Below are 6,112 nucleotides of genomic sequence, written 5' to 3' on the forward strand. Positions count from 1 at the left end.
TAACAACCATTAAAACTTCAAAAAAATATGGAATAACATTTTTTACCTTCTACAACATCTCCATCAAAGAATTTGAAACCAAATCTTCCCTCCTTAGTAGAGCAATTTTTGGGAGGTGTCCAAGGCCTCTCTACCTTTTTTCATGGGTTGGAGTGAGTAATCCGAGGAGGAAGAAGGGGATGCGGAGGAATTTATACGTGGGTCATTTATAGAGTCGGCTAATGATTGAGCCGCCCCTACAAATCAAGGTATTTATACGTGGGGTATTTGTAGGGGCGGCTCGTATCACCAGCCGCGCCTATTGTTCTATTTGTAGGGGCAGCTGGTCTCGTGGGTCCTGAGCAGGCCCACTATAAGGGTGGCTATATCACCAGCCGTCCCTATAAAAAATTGTCCCGTTGCTATAAACATTTTTAGTAGTGTTTTTCTTTTTTATTTATTTTAGTTGAATCTTTGAAAAATCATAGTAAATCATAGAAAAATCATAAAATAGAAAATCAAATTTTGTTGGACTCCACGTGAGTAATATCTACACAGTGAATATATAATATGGTATGCTTTAGTATAATTTTTTGTTATAGTTTTAGATCTATGATTTTCTAAAATTAATTCATAGCTGCACTTTTTATGGTCCAATTATGTTGAAATTTTATAGCGGGCTAATTATTGTATGCTTGAACTATAGTAAAAATTTCATACTCATTGGATCATGTATAACTTAGTTATAGATTTATTTAGAAACTATAGTTATGAATTAATTGTAGAAAAATATATCTAAAGCTACAGCAAAAAAATTGAATGAAAGCATACCATATATATGTTCATTGTGTAGATCTACTCATGTGTAGTCCAAAAAATTAGATTTTATATTTTATGATTTTTCTATGGTTTACTATGATTTTTTAAAGATTCGACCGAAATAAATAAAAAAGACAAAGACAAAGCTGTCTTTGAAAACCGCTTATAACCGGTCAAGGATGTAAAATGAACGGTTTTAAAAGTTTAGGGAGATGGTTTACCCAGTTTTAGAGTTCAGTGAGAAAAATAGACTTTCGCAAAAGTTGAGAAAGGTAATATAACCTTTTTGCATCAATTAACCTTGTACTGCATGCTTGCACGCGGTAAAGGCCGTGCATGGTTTTTCTTCAGCTCATCTCTGTTCCACTGGTCTCAACTGGGCCCCAGGCCCTGTGGGCCCTGCCCCATGCACTAGAAGCCAGATCACGTCGTTCCCTCAAAGGCCCACCACGTCTCTTGCGCTGCACTCAATTATTTTTTCCCCATGTTCTTCTCCTGGCCACTGAATCTGAAGCGATGGATACCCAAGCCCAGTGCCCAAACAAACGCTAGCGAAGAATCTATTCCTACATGGAACAGTGTTCTTGAGATAATCTAGTTTTCTTTACAGCAACCCATGCCTTTCCTTTATTTAGCCCTTGTTTAGTTTCACCCCAATTTCTAAAAAGTTGCTACAGTACCTGTTATATCGAATGTTTTGCGGCCCGTGCATGGAGCATTAAATATAGACGAAAAGAAAAACTAATTGCACAGTTTGGTGAGAAATTGCGAGACGAACGTTTTGAGCATAATTAGTCCATATTTAAATACTATTTGCCAAATAAAAACGAACGTGCTACAGTAGCCCCAGAATCCAAATTCCTACAACTAAACACAGCCTTAGTCCCTTTTGACAATTGCCTCTGTTCAGTTTTGAACTTTTACGGAAGAGAAGATGAGACATATATTTATGCGCGTGTTCAGTTTCACCCCCGAAATCCCAAAAAATGCTACAGTATCTGTCACATCGAATGTTTGCGGCCCGTGTATGGAGCATTAAATGTAGACGAAAAAAAAACTAATTGCATAGTTTGGTGGGAAATTGCGAGACGAACGTTTTGAGCCTAATTAGTCCATGTTTGAACACTAATTACCAAATAAAAACGAAAGTGCTACAGTAACCCAAATATCCAACTTTGGAGCACTAAACACGCTGTATGGCATGATGGGAACATGTGGCTTGCAAGTCTGGGCCTCGTTTAGATTGCAAAAAAAAATGAACCCGATGAATAGTATCACTTTCGTCTTATTTGATAAATATTGTCCAATCGTGGACCAACTAGGCTCAAAAGATTCGTCTCGTGATTTCCAACTAAACTGTGTAATTAGTTATTTTTTTACCTACATTTAATACTCCATACATGCGGCTAAAAATTGATGTGATGGCGAGAAAGTGAAAAAAACTTGGAATTTGGATGGCATCTAAACAAGACCCTACATACGCCCTACAAACATGCCTCTATCAGTGGACGGGAATTTTCAGTGGGTGCAGAGACAAAACTGCCGCAAGCTTCCCCATGTCAGTACTCTGCTGGTTTTGGTCCAGTGTCAGTTTGAAAAAATTGGATGCGAGTGTTGGCCTAGTTGGCAGGGAGCTCATCAGCAGCCCCATATGATTGGGTGATATGCATTTGTCCTGGTCTACTACTGCATAATTCAATATTGCATAGGTCCTTACCTACCAGGTTAGATTATTGTGGTACTGAAGGTTACTTAAATGGGGTGACGCAGGTGGATTATATGGAAGGAGCTCTCCATCAGATGCTGCAGCAGTTTTTTTTTCAGCGGTAGAGGATTGCAGAGTCTGACCAACCAGTGGTTGGCACCATGTGCCCAAGATCCATTATTCTTTCCCCAATTTTTCATCGCTAGTGTGGAAATCGTAGTGCCAAGAATTACGCTACTATCATAATTCAGCTTCATGTCTACACATTGTCATGTTCAGTTGTTTATTACAGTGAATTCAGTGGGCACACATGACGGTACAGTTTTTGTTGGGTGAGAATGAGAGGTGACAACAGATTAGAGGACGCTGTGACGAAATGGCCACACGTCCACACTCGTGTGCCCTCTAAAAATACTGTTTGCTGATTTATTGTGAGAAAAAAATAATATTCGCTAAAAAGATACGGCTTATAGACGGCGTTGATCGGCATGACGGCGTCTTCACGTGTAGCCCACATATATCATATATATGGCATGTCTGGTTGTGAGAACTAGGACTAAAGACAGCTTGAGTCTTGGCATTAGGACGACACGCCAACAACCACGTTGTGTGTCGAGTTCTAATGGCCGTTTCATCCCGTCCCACGTGTGTGTATGCTTGTACCGGAATTCACTCAAGATTTTACAGTTGATTTGATGGGAACTAGTCCATTAGACCCATGCTCTCACAGATGTTAAAGATATACAGCCTGTTTGGCTGATACTGATATGATCGTATACGATCGTGGATTATTATTGTTGGCTGGTTTGATGTGATAGAAAAATATTGTTCTGACTGAAAATTTACGATAGTTTAAGACCAAGCGAACAGGCTAATAAGCACAAGATGTTCATATTTAAATAGCTACAACTAATAAATAAATTATCAGTCTGTTCGTTTGTTGGTTTCAGCCATGGCTTATCAGCCAGTCAACAATATTTTCCTCTCATAATAAACCAGCACCAGCTGGGCTTATCAGTCCATAAACCAACCAGCGAACAAGCTCTATAGAAATACTAGGGTCATTCGACTGGTCTGAAACTTGGCTTGTTCGGCTTCTTTTTCAGCCGAAACAGTATTTTCTCTAACAACATTTCAGCCAGAACAGTGTTTTCAGCCAAATTTCAGACCAACGAACGGGGCCACTCTCTAATCTCTATCTAGTTATGACGAACTTATTAATCATTGTCTCATGGACATGTGTTTTTATCATATTCATAGTTTTTTTTTTCCTTTTGGCATGGCACCTATGTATATCTTTAATGTCGGCCCAGTCTTCGGAGATGCTTATAAGGGTAGGGTTTACGTGCGCGCGTTCATATGGGTGATTGCACATGTGTTGTGAGTGTCTATGCTGTACTACCTAATTCGCAAAAAAAAAACTTAACAGTTGTGCTGATTATTTTCTGCAACGCATGTTTCGATAGTGGAGACTTCATGAATCTAGATTTTGATTTTTAATTTTATATGTTATTAGTTGCTGCAAATTTTTTATTTTAAGTTACTTGTAACTCTTATGTTTATTGTACTATCTTGTTTTAACTCTCCTTTTATATTTTATTAAATAAGAATTTTAGTTCATAGATTATACTAGTTTTTAAGTACTAATGACATCGGTCACTTAAAGAAATCTACAACGTGTAACTCAAAAGCAAGGGTTCGAAGTGAGCTCCAAGATAGGTCAGTGGTGCTAATTTCAAGAGAATATAGAACAAACTAGGAACTAGGAAAAAAAAACGCAAAACATCCTGGTTTAAGTGCACGTTAGCAAAACTACTCAACAATCTGATATCTTCGTCACCGGCTTAAAAGCTAGCACAGGTCACAAAAGCACAGGCTCCTTTCATTGTCCCATTATCCCGAGATTGAAAACCATCTTTCAAATCTCCTACTATTACACGTCAACACACGAATCCAAATAAAACAAAGTCATACTAATATATTAAATTTAAACCAAGCCGGATTAGCCTCGATTTCTGAAACGGCTCCTGCTACAGTGTCGCTACAGTGTTACACGCGGAGGAGCCGAAGCCGGAGGAGCTGCGCCAAAGAGGGCCTAAGAGATGACAATGCGCACAAACTCGTTGAGTTTTGCCAATCCAAATTTATACTCCTGGACATAAAATCTGTCTGTTTTTTTTCTGTTTGCTAAAAAAACACATGACCAACCACGGGCTTATTTACGTGTCTAGACCCATGCCTATTCGGGTCATGGGTATCCAATAGGTCATCCGTGCCCACAACAACAGGCAAAGCACACCACTAATAAAGCATAGTACAAATTCACAATTGTCATATAGTCATGTATATACATATTTAAAAGGGCATGCACGATGTTTAGAGGGGGGTGAATAGGTTTTTATAAAAATTATTGTACAAAACAGAGATCAAAATGGACACCGCTGCAAAAACGGCTTAGCCGGGTTCTCGACACTACTACTAAGTACACTGCAAAGCCGGCTTAGTCAGTTTCTCAGTGAAACTGCAACAAATATAGTTAGCTGCTTCTTTGGCTTTCTACCCTTCCCCTCTCAAGTCCAAAGTGCGTGGTGGTGCTTTTGGGCGTTCAGTAACCTGCTCAATTGAACACCCACAAACAAGCATAACCGTGTAGCCATATGCGGAAGCTCACTATAAATGTGAAACATATGCAATGTAAATATGAGATTAAGGCAAACCAAACAAAGAGATGCACGAGTTTGTTTGACCAAGGTTTGGGCCTCTAAATACGGTCTACTCTAGACGGTCCAAAGTGACCTCTTTTTACACTCCAGTAAGATGATATTTTCCCTTTTTCAAAGGAAAGGTCGAGCACAGCCTTACTGAATCCAAAGTGACCTCTTTCCTCCGCATCAACATGACTATGCATAGCTCGATTAGTATCTTGACTCAACGCAAGTACTCTCTTCTCATCTTAGCTTGTTTTTTTGGCCATCAAAGCCATCGCTTGCCCCTTCACCCTTACTTAGTACCTGAAAGCCCTTTCTTTGCTATCTTCACCCTATCAAGTCATATCTTGCTTTGAATCAACCTTAAGCACACATTGAATACCATTCCATTTGCATTGTTGTCTTCATCAATATGACAACCATTCTCCATCTTGAATAGAATAAGCAAGCTTCAAAGAGTGAGACCATTCCATCTGCAGTCTCATGTCTCGTTTATGCTTGACACACACGCTCGCCGATTCATGCATTTTTTATCAATAATAATCTTGGACTCATTTATTAGTTATATAATTTGCTTCCTCGATATGAGCCCAATCACACCTAAGACTAAATACTTGCAAATCTCATGAAATACATTTGTCTCTAATCGTGTTGTCATTCAATTCACCAAAACCCACTTAGGGTCTAGATACACTATCAATCTCCCCCTTTTAGGCGATTGATGACAACCCCGATTAAAGCTTGCAAATGATATCTAGAATTTAGATTTTAGGTTCTCAATAATATATGTGAGGCTCCCCCCTTAATATGTGCATATGAATGAAATTCATGAAATGGCCTCAAATGCCACTTGCGCGTATTAAAAAAAATGAAAGCCTCCCCCTATATCCTTGCATCCGTG

Source organism: Miscanthus floridulus, chromosome 2 (genome assembly GCF_019320115.1).
Source record: "Miscanthus floridulus cultivar M001 chromosome 2, ASM1932011v1, whole genome shotgun sequence".
NCBI classification, from domain to species: Eukaryota; Viridiplantae; Streptophyta; class Magnoliopsida; order Poales; family Poaceae; genus Miscanthus; species Miscanthus floridulus.